Source organism: Topomyia yanbarensis, chromosome 2 (genome assembly GCF_030247195.1).
Source record: "Topomyia yanbarensis strain Yona2022 chromosome 2, ASM3024719v1, whole genome shotgun sequence".
Classification (NCBI taxonomy): Eukaryota; Metazoa; Arthropoda; class Insecta; order Diptera; family Culicidae; genus Topomyia; species Topomyia yanbarensis.
The window spans coordinates 424,601,813-424,623,041 of NC_080671.1; positions in this window are offsets into that span (position 1 = coordinate 424,601,813).

Here is a 21,229-nt window from a genome sequence, read left to right on the forward strand (position 1 = left end):
CTGTGGCTACCCAGGAAATCGTTAGTTTTGCGGACGACGTGTCACTAACAATGATGGATGAGACACTAGATGGAGTGAAGGTGCGGTGACGGAGACAATAGACGCGATCGAGAACTGGATGAACGGGATCAAGCTGCAGCCAGATAGCTCACACAAGACCGAGGTGTTGTTGGTCAGCAACTGCAAAGCGGCTCAGCGACGTCGGAGGACACGTGATTGCATCCAAGCGTGCACTAAAGTAATTGAGAGTGATAATTGACGACCGGTTGAGCTTCATCAACCACGTCGAGAACACCAGCGAAATGTCGGCGATGGCAACGAGCGCAATAGCGAGGATAATGCCAGACGTCAGCACCCCCCGAGAAACAGCACGAGACGTCTGCTATCTAGTGTTTCGTCATCGATACTGCGATATGGGATTCCTGCCGGGGGAGCATGGTATAGCATAGCATAGCACGAACACCTGCACAAATCGTAGATGGAGTTGCAGAAATGAGCATATCCATTGTCATATTAGTTTTCGCCACAATCCGTAATGACGTAGACCCGCTCATATCCACACACCTGGCCACGTCCTTACAAGCATTGAAACTTCATAATAGTCCTATCATCTACTTAATGAAAACGCTCGGAACCGAAACAATTTTCATTAAATTCACAGAGATAACAAAAGGCGAAAGTTATAAATAATGTAATAGTTGGATGTTATATAAATCAATATTACTTATACTAATTATTAATACTTACACACGCAGCACTCCTAGGACTCTAGTCTTCTTCATCAGTGCAAAATCCCAATAGCGGGGTTCTTGTAGTTTTTTTAGCGGATCTGCGCTGAAGTTTAAAAAAGCTTCAAATGCAATTTCGTGTGCGTTTCCAGATGACGTGAGAAATTTCAGGAGCATCTTCCGGTGCGATTCTGCTGGAAGGGGAAGTCACCCAGGAACAACTTCCATTATTCGTTCCCAATGCCCACAAAACATCAGGTGTAAGCACAACACTGTACCATAAAAGAATATTTCGAGTATAAAATCGCGAAAAAGGATCCCGCCTCAACCGTTTCGAACATAATTGTCTCGGGAAGAGCACTGCAAAAAACCAAGCGGAACCGCGAAAAGCTGAGCAGGATACTCTGGCTGACGGCCATACGAGTCGCGAGCACGTACAGAACAATATCGTGGTAGGCAGTATACGTTACCGCCTGGATGATCACCCGGTGGAGGATATCGAGTGCCACAATCGAAGGAACATCAGAAACGTAAGGAAGATGGTGAGAATCGATTTTATGACGACGTGGCAGCAGAAATGAGACAATACGGAGAAAGGATGGGAGACCTACCGGCTAATTCCAAATCTGTTGACGTGGGTCAATAGAAAGCACGGAGAGGTGAACTTCCACCTGCCGCCTCTCCTGTCGGATCACGGATTCTGGAAGTATCTTCACCGGTTCGAGAACGCAACGTCATCATTTTGCCCGGTACGTGAGAACGTCTAGGAAACACCGGAACATGTGCAGGGAGCTGCTCGAAACGGAAGGACCGGACATCATTTGTAAAGTTTTATGTTGCACTGTCAGTACTGATTATGTTCATACAAATACAGGTTCAAAAAGACTTTCCCTTCCCTTCCTTTGAGTTTAATTTTTTGAAATATTTGTTTTGAAATTAAACAATATTTATGTAGTCTTTCGAGATAGTGACTAGGATCGAATCGAAGTTTCCTATTTTGATCGTATTCATATGAAGGCCATATCAGACTTTCTGGATGACGGTCCCGGTTACAAAGAAAATGCCGCCAGATAATTGATATAAAACTCCACGAAGTTCCCAGTGGGTGCGGTTGGTGTTCCGGTTGAAACTGTTGGCCACTCCTTTTTGTCATCATAGCGGCTTCTGGTTTTCGGCTTCTTCCCAATCCTTTGTCTATAACCAATATTCCTGAAACACTTTTATTATGTTGGTGAAAGTTAAAATGGACACTTTCAACGATCTAGCTAAATTGGGGTGCGAGTAGTTGAAAAACGCTAGCAAAAATTTAATAGGTTACTTCTCACTTGAAGATTATTTTTATGAGCTGTTACCAATATAAAACAAGATTTTGTTAATAGCCAAAAAGATCTGGGTTGGAGAGAATCGAAAGCCGGAAGCCGCAGCGACGACAAAAAAGGTTTCTAGCGGTTTCTAGCGGAATTCAAAACACTCCGATGTCACGAACAGGCGGGGTGTATCATTGGAGTTCATTTTGAAATATCCAATTTAAGAGGCTTCCTGTATCTGTGGCTTGAAAAGGGGAATATGCATTGTAACCGGGACCGTCAGCCAGGAACGTCTACAACTGTACATTTTTTCTTGCTGGTATATTTAGAAGCCCTTCAAAAGAGAGAAAAAATATTGTTACGAAGACTCATTTGCTTGTAATTAGTGCGATACCACAGGCATGACGCGCGGGACCAACAAACAATCGATCATGCAGACGATCCTTATCGAAGAAGACGCTGGGCAGTCTCGCCAAAAGTTTGAAGATCGGGTAGGGTTGTCACTCAAAATCGTCGCTCACTGGAGCAAGGGGCCATTGAAACAGACAATCCAGTCCTTCAGTAGACCCATGCATGCCAAGCTCGAATCGATAACTACACCATCGATCTCAACTTTGTTAGCGGGTATGTAAACGAGTTAGTTCCTCATGCAAGTCTTGTCGTCAGTAACGTCATTTGTTTGCTTTAGACAAAATATAACAATCCTGAGCTTATCTAGACGAAGTTTCGAGATATCTGGCACAGCTGAATATTTCTGCGTCTTGCGGAATATTAGAATACTTTGTGGGCTATCTTTGATCCGACAGAAGAACGAATAGGGCCGAACCAAGTTCAATATGTTTGATTTTAAATATAAGCTCAGATCTTTGGCGCCAAATCTTGTTCGGCATCCATTTTAGGATCATTTGGGTCATTTCAGGAGTACAATATTTATGGACTTCCAGAAATTTCAAATCAGACAATCGAAAAACAATGTCATGAAGCATCGAGATCTGGTGTAATGTTGAAAAAATGTCTTTGTGACACAAGGAATATTTTTGTATTGAGATGGGACTTGAGTTTGGAAATGCAGTGCTTATTTTTTTTATATGCCAAATGTTTTAGAAATGAATGAAATGTCAAAATCTAATGTCAATTCGAAAAAAAAACAAGGTTTTTGATTTTTATTTGAAGTTTGAAAATTAAAAGTACCGGAGAGGCAACTTTTGTCAATACAATCTTTAATGAGAAGATACAAGATCCGTTGTTTCATGCAGTTGTAAGACTTTTGGCATAGAACATAAATTAAAAGCAGCCTTTTCAAACCCCAGTATCAACTCAAATCCAGAATTTTCGAAGTTTCATAAAGGTTATCTTAAAACAAAATTCAGGATGGCAGGAGATCTCGACGCTCCATTACATCCTAAGCCATTTAGCATAAAAAATCGGATTCAATTTTTGAATATTTTAAGGGTCCTTTTGTGTTTTTCACGGGTGAAAATTTTTGCACTTTGGCCGTTTTGCGCAACCCCTTAATCGCGTCCGATTGAGCCAAATTCAAAAAACTGCTCATGTTTGAAAAAAGGAACCAAGTCCTATGTTCGAGTAAACTGGCTATACGAGAGGATAATAGGGGGCACATTATGAAACTAATTCGAATCGACTTTTTCTTACAAGCTTGTATACAACAAACCTTTCGTTTCGAGATGCGTAATGTCACCCCAGGTTTGCTTGCGAGAGGCCGCCGCTTTCGACGGCACATCCTCAGCAGCTTAACACCGCATAAGTTCCTTGAATTAGGTATGCGCAAACCTTTGGCTTAACCACAAAAAATGAATAAAAACTAACTTTTCTGGGGAATGTGGCATTTTGGGGAATGACTTTCTGGGAAATGGGGCATTCTGGATAATGGCTTTCTAGTGAATTGTACTTTCTGGGAAATATCTTTTTGAGGAATGGTACATGGAGAAAGGCTTTTTGGGAAATGGCTTGCGGTGGAATGGTATACAACCGTTCGTACTCGGTTCTGTAACTTTTCAGAACCTTGCACAGATAGTTCGGAACTGGCATTCTGTGCAGTGCTACGGCGATAGCCTCCCAGCTGGCACTGTTAAAACCATTCTTCACATCGATCTTAACCATGGCGCAGTAGCGATTACCCCTTCTCTTTTGCTTCGATGCTTTCTCCGCGCTCTCGATGACTACGGATGGCGTCAACCATCGATCGGCCTTATTCTGCGCGGCGTGTGACTTTTCTGACCCGATTCTGAGAGTCGACTCAGGTGAGGTGAGATTTCCCACTGCGGTTAAATGGGCCTCTCACCTCACCCGAAGTGACTCCTCAGAATTGGGTGAGAAAAGTCTCGTAGAGTGAGGTGAGATTAGTCGTCTCACGTCACACGCCACGCAGAGTAGGGCCGGATATTCCTTTCCGGAGCCCGAACTGCCTCTGCGATAGTCCGTTCTCACTTTCAGCGTAGGTCGTCGCCTGTTGAGGGTGTCCCTTTCCAGAAGTTTACCAAGATTATCCAGCAGGCATATAGGCCAATACGATGCTAAATCCTCTGGTAGTTTCCCTGGATTTGACAACAACACCAGATTCTGGATCTTCTATCTATCCGGGAAGTAGCTATCATCCAGGCATTTCTGTTTCCCTACATGTGTTGGCTGTGTATGTGTAGACTAGACTAGACTAGACATCCCACTGTTCAGTCCGTTTAGCCCGGTTGAACAGTTTCCTAGTAACTATTTTGACCTTTTTTTAGGGTTTTGTTCCACCACGGTACGCTTTTATTGGACGTAGGCGTTTTAGTTGGACAGCTTCTATCGGCCCTATTCTGCGCGGCGTGTGACGTGAGACGACTAATCTCACCTCACTCTAAGTGACTTTTCTCACCCAATTCTGAAGAGTCACTTCGGGTGACGTGAGACGCCCATTTAACCGTAATGGGGAATCTCACCTCACTCGAGTCAACTCTCAGAATAGGGTGATAAAAGTCACGTAAAGTGAGATGAGTTTAGTCACCTCACGTCACACGCCGCGCAGAATAAGGCCGTATATTTGGGGCTCTATTCTCACCGTCACCTCACCTCACCACACTTGAGTCACCGTCACCTCACCTACCAGTCACCTCACCCACGAAGAGGTATTCCGAGACTCACTTTAGGTGAGGTGACTGTTGGGTGACCGTCGTCACCCAGGTGACTCTCAGAATCGCAATTTTTTAAGTCCCCTCACGGAAATTGTAAAGTGACTGCTAGGATCACTCAATCACTGACCCGGATATTTCGAAAGTGCATTGTGTCGATTGATTGATTGGTTGGCATTTTGAAATCCAAGATGGCGCCATTTTGAAATCCACGATGGCGGCTTCCGGTTACCATGAAACACTTAAAACCACCATCAATATGGGTATCATTTGAAAGGTATTGATTAGTAGAATGCGAAAATTGACGATTGGCGCCATTTTGAAATCCAAGATGGCGGCTTCCGGTTACCATAAAACACTCAAAACCACCATCAATATGGGTGTCATTTGAAAGGTATTGATTAGTAGAATGCGAAAATTGACGATTGGTGCCATTTTGAAATCCAAGATGGCGGCTTCCGGTTACCATAAAACACTTAAACCACCATCAATATGGGTGTCATTTGAAAGGTAGTGACTAGTAGAGGGCGAAAATTGACGATTGGCGTCATTTTGAAATCCAAGATGGCGGCTTCCGGTTACCATAAAGCACTTAAAACCACCATCAATATGGGTGTCATTTGAAAGGTAGTGACTAGTAGAGGGCGAAAATTGATGATTGGCGCCATTTTGAAATCCAAGATGGCGACTTCCGGTTACCATAATACACTTAAAACCACCATCAATATGGGTGTCATTTGAAAGGTATTGATTAGTAAAATGCGAAAATTGACAATTGGCGCCATTTTGATATCCAAGATGGCGGCTTCCGGTTACCATAATACACTTAAAACCACCATCAATATGGGTGTCATTTAAAAGGTATTGATTAGTAGAATGCGAAAATTGACGATTGGCGCCAATTTGAAATCCAAGATGGCGGCTTCCGGTTACCACAAAACACTTAAAACCACCATCAATATGGGTGTCATTTGGAAGATATTGATTAGTAGAATGCGAAAATTGACGATTGGCGCCATTTTGAAATCCAAGATGGCGGCTTCCGGTTACCATTAAACACTTAAAATCACCATCAATATGGGTGTCATTTGAGAGGTATTGATTAGTAGAAAGCAAAAATTGATGATTGGTGCTATTTTGAAATTCAAGACGAATTTGACTTGGTTCATCTGCTAGAGCCAATCAACCAGATTTTCATGTGAGAGGTGACTGATAAGATAGGGTCTTCCCTGTATTTCGATGTTACCAATAAAAAAACTGTCTATAATAATCCGTTTTGTGAAATCGGCTTAATGATCCATTCGGCGAAACGGCATTCGGCGAAATGGTAATCGACGAACTTACCCGCCCGCTTTTTTTAAAATAATTTGTTAATTGCTTTTAATAAGAGCGTTGAACTGAGAGGGAAAAACAAACGCTACGCACAAAGTGTAAATAATAGCGCTTGTCGTGAAGCAAGGAAACTTTCGACAGCCATAATCAATCAAGGTGTGAGATGTTTAAATAAACAAATTTCTTTTTGTGTGTCATTGAAGCAAGCGTTTACCGGCGCATGACGGGGAACGTGTAATTTAAGGCAATATATTCTGATTCTTGATTCCTTGGTTCCAGTACTTGAGTATGAAGCGCTGCTGAATAGATAACGAATGCTTGTTTATGTAAAATATATCTGAAGTGAATCCCAAAAGGTATTGCCGTTACCGGGATATCATTTCGAAACGTGTGAATGTGAATATTTGTTGTTTAAAAACAACATTGCGAAAACCATCTCAAAATTATCCCAATAACGTATTAAAACTGTGAGACAATTTTCAGAAAATTTGAGAAAAATTGGTTTGCGCCTTTAAGGGTTAAATGAGTAAATAATCTAGCTCCATACAGTTTCGATAAATTTAGTGTTCCAGTTTTTCTTTAAATATAAACAAACTTGCAAAGAAGCTTCAACTTATTTTATTTTCGAACAATCGAGCGTAATTTACGATTTTCTGCTCCAGTATTTATTCCATAAAAACATGTGACATTTTGTTTTCATGTGCTGTTTTTTTACTGAATTTTAGTGACGGCTGATTGAAAAATATATGTTTGCCCTTTCATTAGGCTTCATACCATGATTTTTTTAAATAATATTCTGACAAAAAACCGTTTAAATATGCAAGCATAAATTAATGCCGTTTTCGTCGGTTAAAAAATTAAGCGAGCGCAAAGAAATGGGCCCTTAGAGATTTATGTTAATATAAGCAATAAAAGTGATATTACTAACCCGGATAGAAATTAACAATAATAATTACCCTACCAACAATCACAAAATAATTAATGTTATGCTTATTATTATGTTTCCACATTATTATGCGCAGAATTATTTCAGAAGATTTACAATGAAACTTCATATAACATTTATTTTCTTTCACCACAAAAAAATGATGTAGTAAATTAGCATTAAATATTACTGTTTCTAAGGGCCGATTTCTTCACCCTCGCCTAACTTTCAAACCAGGTTCACCAGTACGTTTAAACTTAGCTCAAGCCTTAGTGATGGTGAAGAAATCGGCCCTAAGAAAAAAATCCGGAAAATTGATTTCTTTAATGTTTAGGAATACAGTGAAGCCCCTTTTTATCAGAGCCTTGGTGAATTTAAGCCTGATAAAACGGGGACATTGACAAAATTGGGAGATTTTTCTTTTCAATAATCCGAAGTTCGTAAAATATGTCTTTAATCCATAGACATAGCCTCATAACCATTTTTGACTTTTTAGTTTAAATTTTCCTTAAGGGAGTCAGAACAAATTTTAAAAAATAGGGGAACCCGGGGCTATTCGGGCCTACTTAAGCGAATCACCCTTTTAGATAAATAGATGTGAAAAAAATTACTGACAAAGGTCCTAATTGTTAGTTTGAAACCACAGCTACATTTTGGTGCCATAAAAGGTTCATTTGCACCACTCAATGGCATCGCTAGGCGACGATTTGTAAACCTCTACGTGTTTCCATCCATTTTACAATGTAGAGGTAATTCGGACCTCCCTACGGGGCAATTCAGACCGTCATTTTTCTTTAATTTTTTGCAATGGAATTATGTTTACCTATGAAATATTAATAAGAGCCACTCCTTAAGCAAAAAAAATTGCTTTACAAAAATTTAATCTAGTAAGTCACAGCTGTCGATTGGCGGCCTATGTATTTTCTCTTCTGTGGCGTGTGCAATGGTGTGCGCAGCCGCAAGCCTCTGAACGGTGGTTGACGGAATAGGGGGTCCGAACAGCCCCGTACGCTCATTTCGTAGAGAAATGGTGAGCGTCTCGAAAATATCTATGTTTTCACCCAAACAAAAATCATTTCATTAAATAGAAGCCTCAAGCTTTCCAAAGCACTTACTTTTTATTGTTTTCACTTTTATTTATTGCTTTAATCACGGTTGTACCATTATAATAATTTTTGTTTTGAGGATAGCAAAAAAATGAAACACGTTGTATCTCCTTTCTACAAAGAACGAAGAATCAAATTCAGCACTCAAAATTAATGTTTCAGGATAGCGGTTCCACGAATATGTACGATAGTCAGAAAGTCTTGCTATTTTCTGAGAAATCGAGGGGATTCGAATTACCCCCACTGTCTTAATAGCCCCGGGTCCCCCTATATAAAAACAATGGGCCCTATTCTCACAGTCACGTCACTTAGTGACTAGAAGGAAATTTTCTTCTAGTCACTAGGTGACGTGACTGTGAGAATAGGGGCTAATATTTTTGCATATTTCGGTTTTCTAAAATAAAAAAAATGCTCAAAAAACAGATTTACTCGAAATCATTTTGGTTCATCTGCTATAGCCCATCAAACTACCAACTGTCAATTTTGCATGAGGCTGACAAAATCGGGTCAACAAGCTGACAAAATCGAAGGTAGACAAAATCGGGAGCTGATAAAATCGGGTCTTCAATATACATCCACCCGCTTTTTTACTGTAAAGTCGATTTTACATTGAACTTTGCTTAGAAACAATAAAATTTATTATTTTTGTACTTTTCGGTAAATTATTGTAAAATTACTGTACAGTCACAGTGAAAACTGTAGCTTTGTTGCTTTACATTTCTATTCGGGATGAAATGGCATTCTCAGTAATTCAGCTGTAACTCAAACTCTCCGTAGTGTAATTTGAAAACTCGTACAGCATAGACAATTTGAAGGTATGCGACCTTTAAATGTTGACCAGCTCTAGCCGTGAGCTATGCCGCAATTTCCTGAAACCAAGACCTTAAGGTTGGCATGGTTATCCTGAAGATTCCTGTGTAGCAAAGAATTGCCTGATTAGCCGGTACACGCGGTAATATTTTTATTATACTCTTTCTCACTTTAACAAACGTATTCTATCTTTATTCCAACTTTCCAAATGATATCCAACCTTTTTTCGGGCTTCTTCTGCTACTTCATGCCCACTTGGATTCTTCTTTTGTTGTCGATCTTCCATTTTCTTTACGACGGCCTTTGTCGTCCGCTGTGCTAGAACCGATGAAGGGTTGGCGATGTTGGCATTCGCTGAGAGACTCCTTGCTGCGTCAATCTTCACCAAGAATGGTTGTGGCCTTGGTTTTCGGCTAGTTCTCGCAGGCAAGTCGGAATACCCGAAACAAAGGCGTCAGCGCTTGGTAATGATAATGAACCACCAACGAACTACGCGTCTTTCACAGCGTATAAGCAAGGTATTTTAATAAAAACTGCGAGGGCTTGTAAACAACATAACGCAAATCGTAGTTTAATAATTTTATGGGGCATTCTTCAAAGCTTATGGGGAACCTATATCCTTCGAGACTTTACCTAATGTCCAATTACTCTTCTAACTTTTTACACTTCACTTTTGTAATTTTTCGCTTCTATAACTCCTATTTAACTAACTTGCCTGTTCAACGCTTTCCGGGTAAGCAATCAGCCTTTGCAATGATTTGTTGCATGATGCGAGTAGAGCGGGTTGGGTCATTTTCCTTCTGTAAAGTTCATTGCCCCCATCTGTGGTACATAATGCAATGCAAACTACTCACTGATCGCCATCCCACCAATGTCTTCGCCTGCCACCACCCTCTATCAATCGATGCCAGCTAGTGGTGCGTTTGAATGGTATGCTGGGTGGGAGAGGGCATAGCATAGTTGGTAAGTCATTTGCCTTGTACGCAGCCTACCTGGGTTCGATTCCTAACCACATATAGTTATAGATTTTCTTCATATTTTTATAACCCGAAGAGGCGAATAACCTTAGGGTTAAAACGTTAGTGTGCTTCTTGAGGGTTTATCAACCGTGACTCTCATGGGAGGTCGGTTTACAACAAACACATCAAATATAAACATTTTCTGCCTATAATTTCGAAAAACAAATGTACGACAATAAAAAACACGATAATCCAAACAAACTTCAAGAATTCCGCCGCTTACAGGTCTTTGATTTCCATCATTTATTTACTTGCCTCCTATAAAAATTTCATTCGGATTTTTAGTATTTTGTGGTAACCGCAAGCTGCCACTTTGAATATCAAAATGGCGCCAATCGTTAATTTTCGCATTCTACTAATTAATACCTTTCAAATGACACCCATATTGATGGTAGTTTTAAGTGTATTATGGTAACCGGAAGCCGCCATCTTGGATATCAAAATGGCTCCAATTGTCAATTTTCGCATTCTACTAATCAATACCTTTCAAATGACACCCATATTGATGGTGGTTTTAAGTGTATTATGGTAACCGGAAGCCGCCATCTTGGATTTCAAAATGGCGTCAACGTCAATTTTCGCATTCTACTAATCAATACCTTTCAAATGACACTCATAATGATAGTGGTTTAAGACGTTTTATAGTAACCGGAAGCCGCCATTTTGGATTTCAAAATTCCGCCAATCGTCAATTTTCGCCCTCTACTAGTCACTACCTTTCAAATGACACCCATATTGATGGTAGTTTTAAGTGTATTATGGTTTAAGACGTTTTATGGTAACCGGAAGCCGCCATCTTGGATTTCAAAATGGCGCCAGTCGTCAATTTACGCATTCTACTAATCAATATCTTCCAAATGACACCCATATTGATGGTGGTTTTAAGTGTTTTGTGGTAACCGGAAGCCGCCATCTTGGATTTCAAAATGGCGCCAATCGTCAATTTTCGCATTCTACTAATCAATACCTTTCAAATGACACCCATATTGATGGTAGTTTTAAGTGTATTATGGTAACCGGAAGCCGCCATCTTGGATATCAAAATGGCTCCAATTGTCAATTTTCGCATTCTACTAATCAATACCTTTCAAATGACACCCATATTGATGGTGGTTTTAAGTGTATTATGGTAACCGGAAGCCGCCATCTTGGATTTCAAAATGGCGTCAACGTCAATTTTCGCATTCTACTAATCAATACCTTTCAAATGACACTCATAATGATAGTGGTTTAAGACGTTTTATGGTAACCGGAAGCCGCCATTTTGGATTTCAAAATTCCGCCAATCGTCAATTTTCGCCCTCTACTAGTCACTACCTTTCAAATGACACCCATATTGATGGTAGTTTTAAGTGTATTATGGTAACCGGAAGCCGCCATCTTGGATTTCAAAATGGCGCCAATCGTCAATTTTCGCATTCTACTAGTCAATACCTTTGAAATGACACCCATATTGATGGTGGTTTTAAGTGTTTTATGGTAACCGGAAGCCGCTATCTTGGATTTCAAAATGGCGTCAATCGTCAATTTTCGCCATTCAAAAACTTCCCAAACTTGGCCAAAAGAAAAAGTTACCCGAAAATTCTAAAAAAAATCTAAAAATAAACGCAACACTTTTTGGTTCTAGTCACCTAAATTTTTTAGGTGAGAATTTAGTCACTTTTTTTCCTTCTCACGGTGACCGTCGTCACTCAAAATGACTCTGGGAATCGCTCTGCCAGGTGACTTCTGTCACCTTGGGTGACTATAGTCACCTAGGTGACTGCGGTGATCGCTTTTTTCGCTCTCACCTCACCCAACTAGGTGAGGTGACGGTGAGAATAGGGCTTCTCGTCAAGGGCCCTATTCTCACCGTCACCTCACCTAGTTGGGTGAGGTGAGAGCGAAAAAAGCGATCACCGCAGTCACCTAGGTGACTATAGTCACCCAAGGTGACAGAAGTCACCTGGCAGAGCGATTCCCAGAGTCATTTTGAGTGACGACGGTCACCGTGAGAAGGAAAAAAAGTGACTAAATTCTCACCTAAAAAATTTAGGTGACTAGAACCAAAAAGTGTTGCGTTTATTTTTAGATTTTTTTTAGAATTTTCGGGTAACTTTTTCTTTTGGCCAAGTTTGGGAAGTTTTTGAATGGCGAAAATTGACGATTGGCGCCATTTTGAAATCCAAGATAGCGGCTTCCGGTTACCATAAAACACTTAAAACCACCATCAATATGGGTGTCATTTCAAAGGTATTGACTAGTAGAATGCGAAAATTGACGATTGGCGCCATTTTGAAATCCAAGATGGCGGCTTCCGGTTACCATAATACACTTAAAACTACCATCAATATGGGTGTCATTTGAAAGGTAGTGACTAGTAGAGGGCGAAAATTGACGATTGGCGGAATTTTGAAATCCAAAATGGCGGCTTCCGGTTACCATAAAACGTCTTAAACCACTATCATTATGAGTGTCATTTGAAAGGTATTGATTAGTAGAATGCGAAAATTGACGTTGACGCCATTTTGAAATCCAAGATGGCGGCTTCCGGTTACCATAATACACTTAAAACCACCATCAATATGGGTGTCATTTGAAAGGTATTGATTAGTAGAATGCGAAAATTGACAATTGGAGCCATTTTGATATCCAAGATGGCGGCTTCCGGTTACCATAATACACTTAAAACTACCATCAATATGGGTGTCATTTGAAAGGTATTGATTAGTAGAATGCGAAAATTGACGATTGGCGCCATTTTGAAATCCAAGATGGCGGCTTCCGGTTACCACAAAACACTTAAAACCACCATCAATATGGGTGTCATTTGGAAGATATTGATTAGTAGAATGCGTAAATTGACGACTGGCGCCATTTTGAAATCCAAGATGGCGGCTTCCGGTTACCATAAAACGTCTTAAACCATAATACACTTAAAACTACCATCAATATGGGTGTCATTTGAAAGGTAGTGACTAGTAGAGGGCGAAAATTGACGATTGGCGGAATTTTGAAATCCAAAATGGCGGCTTCCGGTTACTATAAAACGTCTTAAACCACTATCATTATGAGTGTCATTTGAAAGGTATTGATTAGTAGAATGCGAAAATTGACGTTGACGCCATTTTGAAATCCAAGATGGCGGCTTCCGGTTACCATAATACACTTAAAACCACCATCAATATGGGTGTCATTTGAAAGGTATTGATTAGTAGAATGCGAAAATTGACAATTGGAGCCATTTTGATATCCAAGATGGCGGCTTCCGGTTACCATAATACACTTAAAACTACCATCAATATGGGTGTCATTTGAAAGGTATTAATTAGTAGAATGCGAAAATTAACGATTGGCGCCATTTTGATATTCAAAGTGGCAGCTTGCGGTTACCACAAAATACTAAAAATCCGAATGAAATTTTTATAGGAGGCAAGTAAATAAATGATGGAAATCAAAGACCTGTAAGCGGCGGAATTCTTGAAGTTTGTTTGGATTATCGTGTTTTTTATTGTCGTACATTTGTTTTTCGAAATTATAGGCAGAAAATGTTTATATTTGATGTGTTTGTTGTAAACCGACCTCCCATGAGAGTCACGGTTGATAAACCCTCAAGAAGCACACTAACGTTTTAACCCTAAGGTTATTCGCCTCTTCGGGTTATAAAAATATGAAGAAAATCTATAACTATATGTGGTTAGGAATCGAACCCAGGTAGGCTGCGTACAAGGCAAATGACTTACCAACTATGCTATGCCCTCTCCCACCCAGCATACCATTCAAACGCACCACTAGCTGGCATCGATTGATAGAGGGTGGTGGCAGGCGAAGACATTGGTGGGATGGCGATCAGTGAGTAGTTTGCATTGCATTATGTACCACAGATGGGGGCAATGAACTTTACAGAAGGAAAATGACCCAACCCGCTCTACTCGCATCATGCAACAAATCATTGCAAAGGCTGATTGCTTACCCGGAAAGCGTTGAACAGGCAAGTTAGTTAAATAGGAGTTATAGAAGCGAAAAATTACAAAAGTGAAGTGTAAAAAGTTAGAAGAGTAATTGGACATTAGGTAAAGTCTCGAAGGATATAGGTTCCCCATAAGCTTTGAAGAATGCCCCATAAAATTATTAAACTACGATTTGCGTTATGTTGTTTACAAGCCCTCGCAGTTTTTATTAAAATACCTTGCTTATACGCTGTGAAAGACGCGTAGTTCGTTGGTGGTTCATTATCATTACCAAGCGCTGACGCCTTTGTTTCGGGTATTCCGACTTGCCTGCGAGAACTAGCCGAAAACCAAGGCCACAACCATTCTTGGTGAAGATTGACGCAGCAAGGAGTCTCTCAGCGAATGCCAACATCGCCAACCCTTCATCGGTTCTAGCACAGCGGACGACAAAGGCCGTCGTAAAGAAAATGGAAGATCGACAACAAAAGAAGAATCCAAGTGGGGATGAAGTAGCAGAAGAAGCCCGAAAAAAGGTTGGATATCATTTGGAAAGTTGGAATAAAGATAGAATACGTTTGTTAAAGTGAGAAAGAGTATAATAAAAATATTACCGCGTGTACCGGCTAATCAGGCAATTCTTTGCTACACAGGAATCTTCAGGATAACCATGCCAACCTTAAGGTCTTGGTTTCAGGAAATTGCGGCATAGCTCACGGCTAGAGCTGGTCAACATTTAAAGGTCGCATACCTTCAAATTGTCTATGCTGTACGAGTTTTCAAATTACACTACGGAGAGTTTGAGTTACAGCTGAATTACTGAGAATGCCATTTCATCCCGAATAGAAATGTAAAGCAACAAAGCTACAGTTTTCACTGTGACTGTACAGTAATTTTACAATAATTTACCGAAAAGTACAAAAATAATAAATTTTATTGTTTCTAAGCAAAGTTCAATGTAAAATCGACTTTACAGTAAAAAAGCGGGTGGATGTATATTGAAGACCCGATTTTATCAGCTCCCGATTTTGTCTACCTTCGATTTTGTCAGCTTGTTGACCCGATTTTGTCAGCCTCATGCAAAATTGACAGTTGGTAGTTTGATGGGCTATAGCAGATGAACCAAAATGATTTCGAGTAAATCTGTTTTTTGAGCATTTTTTTTATTTTAGAAAACCGAAATATGCAAAAATATTAGCCCCTATTCTCACAGTCACGTCACCTAGTGACTAGAAGAAAATTTCCTTCTAGTCACTAAGTGACGTGACTGTGAGAATAGGGCCCATTGTTTTTATATAGGGGGACCCGGGGCTATTAAGACAGTGGGGGTAATTCGAATCCCCTCGATTTCTCAGAAAATAGCAAGACTTTCTGACTATCGTACATATTCGTGGAACCGCTATCCTGAAACATTAATTTTGAGTGCTGAATTTGATTCTTCGTTCTTTGTAGAAAGGAGATACAACGTGTTTCATTTTTTTGCTATCCTCAAAACAAAAATTATTATAATGGTACAACCGTGATTAAAGCAATAAATAAAAGTGAAAACAATAAAAAGTAAGTGCTTTGGAAAGCTTGAGGCTTCTATTTAATGAAATGATTTTTGTTTGGGTGAAAACATAGATATTTTCGAGACGCTCACCATTTCTCTACGAAATGAGCGTACGGGGCTGTTCGGACCCCCTATTCCGTCAACCACCGTTCAGAGGCTTGCGGCTGCGCACACCATTGCACACGCCACAGAAGAGAAAATACATAGGCCGCCAATCGACAGCTGTGACTTACTAGATTAAATTTTTGTAAAGCAATTTTTTTTGCTTAAGGAGTGGCTCTTATTAATATTTCATAGGTAAACATAATTCCATTGCAAAAAATTAAAGAAAAATGACGGTCTGAATTGCCCCGTAGGGAGGTCCGAATTACCTCTACATTGTAAAATGGATGGAAACACGTAGAGGTTTACAAATCGTCGCCTAGCGATGCCATTGAGTGGTGCAAATGAACCTTTTATGGCACCAAAATGTAGCTGTGGTTTCAAACTAACAATTAGGACCTTTGTCAGTAATTTTTTTCACATCTATTTATCTAAAAGGGTGATTCGCTTAAGTAGGCCCGAATAGCCCCGGGTTCCCCTATTTTTTAAAATTTGTTCTGACTCCCTTAAGGAAAATTTAAACTAAAAAGTCAAAAATGGTTATGAGGCTATGTCTATGGATTAAAGACATATTTTACGAACTTCGGATTATTGAAAAGAAAAATCTCCCAATTTTGTCAATGTCCCCGTTTTATCAGGCTTAAATTCACCAAGGCTCTGATAAAAAGGGGCTTCACTGTATTCCTAAACATTAAAGAAATCAATTTTCCGGATTTTTTTCTTAGGGCCGATTTCTTCACCATCACTAAGGCTTGAGCTAAGTTTAAACGTACTGGTGAACCTGGTTTGAAAGTTAGGCGAGGGTGAAGAAATCGGCCCTTAGAAACAGTAATATTTAATGCTAATTTACTACATCATTTTTTTGTGGTGAAAGAAAATAAATGTTATATGAAGTTTCATTGTAAATCTTCTGAAATAATTCTGCGCATAATAATGTGGAAACATAATAATAAGCATAACATTAATTATTTTGTGATTGTTGGTAGGGTAATTATTATTGTTAATTTCTATCCGGGTTAGTAATATCACTTTTATTGCTTATATTAACATAAATCTCTAAGGGCCCATTTCTTTGCGCTCGCTTAATTTTTTAACCGACGAAAACGGCATTAATTTATGCTTGCATATTTAAACGGTTTTTTGTCAGAATATTATTTAAAAAAATCATGGTATGAAGCCTAATGAAAGGGCAAACATATATTTTTCAATCAGCCGTCACTAAAATTCAGTAAAAAAACAGCACATGAAAACAAAATGTCACATGTTTTTATGGAATAAATACTGGAGCAGAAAATCGTAAATTACGCTCGATTGTTCGAAAATAAAATAAGTTGAAGCTTCTTTGCAAGTTTGTTTATATTTAAAGAAAAACTGGAACACTAAATTTATCGAAACTGTATGGAGCTAGATTATTTACTCATTTAACCCTTAAAGGCGCAAACCAATTTTTCTCAAATTTTCTGAAAATTGTCTCACAGTTTTAATACGTTATTGGGATAATTTTGAGATGGTTTTCGCAATGTTGTTTTTAAACAACAAATATTCACATTCACACGTTTCGAAATGATATCCCGGTAACGGCAATACCTTTTGGGATTCACTTCAGATATATTTTACATAAACAAGCATTCGTTATCTATTCAGCAGCGCTTCATACTCAAGTACTGGAACCAAGGAATCAAGAATCAGAATATATTGCCTTAAATTACACGTTCCCCGTCATGCGCCGGTAAACGCTTGCTTCAATGACACACAAAAAGAAATTTGTTTATTTAAACATCTCACACCTTGATTGATTATGGCTGTCGAAAGTTTCCTTGCTTCACGACAAGCGCTATTATTTACACTTTGTGCGTAGCGTTTGTTTTTCCCTCTCAGTTCAACGCTCTTATTAAAAGCAATTAACAAATTATTTTAAAAAAAGTGGGCGGGTAAGTTCGTCGATTACCATTTCGCCGAATGCCGTTTCGCCGAATGGATCATTAAGCCGATTTCACAAAACGGATTATTATAGACAGTTTTTTTATTGGTAACATCGAAATACAGGGAAGACCCTATCTTATCAGTCACCTCTCACATGAAAATCTGGTTGATTGGCTCTAGCAGATGAACCAAGTCAAATTCGTCTTGAATTTCAAAATAGCACCAATCATCAATTTTTGCTTTCTACTAATCAATACCTCTCAAATGACACCCATATTGATGGTGATTTTAAGTGTTTAATGGTAACCGGAAGCCGCCATCTTGGATTTCAAAATGGCGCCAATCGTCAATTTTCGCATTCTACTAATCAATATCTTCCAAATGACACCCATATTGATGGTGGTTTTAAGTGTTTTGTGGTAACCGGAAGCCGCCATCTTGGATTTCAAATTGGCGCCAATCGTCAATTTTCGCATTCTACTAATCAATACCTTTCAAATGACACCCATATTGATGGTGGTTTTAAGTGTATTATGGTAACCGGAAGCCGCCATCTTGGATATCAAAATGGCGCCAATTGTCAATTTTCGCATTTTACTAATCAATACCTTTCAAATGACACCCATATTGATGGTGGTTTTAAGTGTATTATGGTAACCGGAAGTCGCCATCTTGGATTTCAAAATGGCGCCAATCATCAATTTTCGCCCTCTACTAGTCACTACCTTTCAAATGACACCCATATTGATGGTGGTTTTAAGTGCTTTATGGTAACCGGAAGCCGCCATCTTGGATTTCAAAATGACGCCAATCGTCAATTTTCGCCCTCTACTAGTCACTACCTTTCAAATGACACCCATATTGATGGTGGTTTAAGTGTTTTATGGTAACCGGAAGCCGCCATCTTGGATTTCAAAATGGCACCAATCGTCAATTTTCGCATTCTACTAATCAATACCTTTCAAATGACACCCATATTGATGGTGGTTTTGAGTGTTTTATGGTAACCGGAAGCCGCCATCTTGGATTTCAAAATGGCGCCAATCGTCAATTTTCGCATTCTACTAATCAATACCTTTCAAATGATACCCATATTGATGGTGGTTTTAAGTGTTTCATGGTAACCGGAAGCCGCCATCGTGGATTTCAAAATGGCGCCATCTTGGATTTCAAAATGCCAACCAATCAATCAATCGACACAATGCACTTTCGAAATATCCGGGTCAGTGATTGAGTGATCCTAGCAGTCACTTTACAATTTCCGTGAGGGGACTTAAAAAATTGCGATTCTGAGAGTCACCTGGGTGACGACGGTCACCCAACAGTCACCTCACCTAAAGTGAGTCTCGGAATACCTCTTCGTGGGTGAGGTGACTGGTAGGTGAGGTGACGGTGACTCAAGTGTGGTGAGGTGAGGTGACGGTGAGAATAGAGCCCTAGAAGGAAATTTTCTTAAAGTCACTAGATGACGTGACAGTGAGAATAGGGCCCGAGATCTCTAATTCTTCTTTGGTTTGCATTTCTGTTTCAAAACATGGTTTTGCGCCCTAGGAAATTGTTCTTCAAAGGCCGTGATTCCTAGGTTAAATACCCCTTTATATTTTCTTTTGTAAATCTACGAAAAAGAATTCCAGTGATTCCTTTCGCATGATGCAGATTCGCTTGGTTGTTTTTTTAGTTTTATTAACTCATCATTTGAGTCCCACGACATGTGAAGAAACAAACTCTTCATAAATCCCCTCCCGACGAAAATCCGCGTTGTACGAAAAAAGATCGGTGTAAAGAGTGAACGGTCCACTGTATCATAGCCTTATCATAACGCAGGAAGATCTACATACTGGGGAGCTCGCCACGGTATTTTCCTAATTTCGGTGAACGGAGGTTCACGATTGAGAATATTTTAATATCCCCTCACATATTAAACCATACAACAGGTCGCAGGAAACTGTGGAATGGGGGTTACATGTTTGGTAGCAGGTGACGAATAATCTTCGGACATTGGGAGGTTGACGATGAACAACCGTCTGCGACTGAATGCAAGGAAAGTCACACGGGACGTACACATGATGCCTTCGGATACTAGTTCTAGAAGCAGTAACAGGAATTGCTTCATCTCTCGCTTTCTATCACGGAGTTGTATGATCTCACTTATAACTTTTAATCTTTATTGTTTCAATCCATAACTAGTTAAACTCTGTCTGTTTTCGTATGCCTATCCTCGGTATCGATAGTAGATATATAATTCAATTTGTTTCTGCCTAGTCGAGCACACAGTTTTGTCCTTTTTGTTGTTTTTTGTCTGGTTGTGCATCAGTGACATCATGTGGCTCGGTATTCCATGATTAGTTCTGTTTTATCAGTATATTTATTCAACATATCAGCTCTATAATCACATTCAGTTTGAATCGTTCTCATCTAAGGGATGTTCAAGGAAGGAAGGGGACTATAATTCTCTGACTCTTCTTTATAGTTATCTCTTGATTTTTCTTGTAATAATAATTTGTTTATTGGTTTCATTCGGTGTTCTTGTTTGCAGCATTTGTTTGTTGTTCCTTATGTATTATGGTTTCGTGGGAGTAATTGTTATATCTTGCATCGACGTTCGATTCTACGATTGGGCCTGATTACGACAACGGGAACTGCGATCGTACTAGCTAAATGTTCACTTTTAGTTTTTTTCTTCTTTCGATTACTCAACATAACTACAGGGAAGTTCGCTCAAGGATTGATGCATACTTTCTTCGAAAGGCTAACCAGTACAAGTAGGCGTTTTATCAACAAATTATTGTCCAGCAACAGACTTCATTAACACTCTGTTTGCTTTTGAACTAATGGCGCGGCAATCGCAAAGCAGACGCCCGATCAGGAAAGGGGGAAGGCGTAGTAGGCTACGCATTCAAATAGGAAACTAACGGTCGTACTTTGATTTTTTTAGGAATTTAACAACAGAAACAAATACATTGATTTAGAAGTTTCTTCTTCGCCATTCGGATAACTGGACCACAGTTTTACTCTATCATCAGGTTTTAATAAATATCTCACTATGTCGAATGTGAGGAGTCTGATTCTAAGCATTCAGAAAATTTACCAAACAGAATGATATTTTGACTGCCTACATTCTTTTCAATTTTTATTTTGGTATTATTTTGCGTCGCGAATGCTTTGTTCGGACAAATTCTCTATAGCTATTGTTTTTCCCTAGCGGTAGGTCAAAAGTTTACTCTCGATTCTATTGAGTGAAAGTGGTAATTACTACTGGTAAAACATTCAGTACATTTATATCGTTTGATTATAACGGTTTCTACAGCAGGGCAACATTTCATCGCAGGAAATATCTCGATTTACGAAAGGAAAATGTGATAATAAAA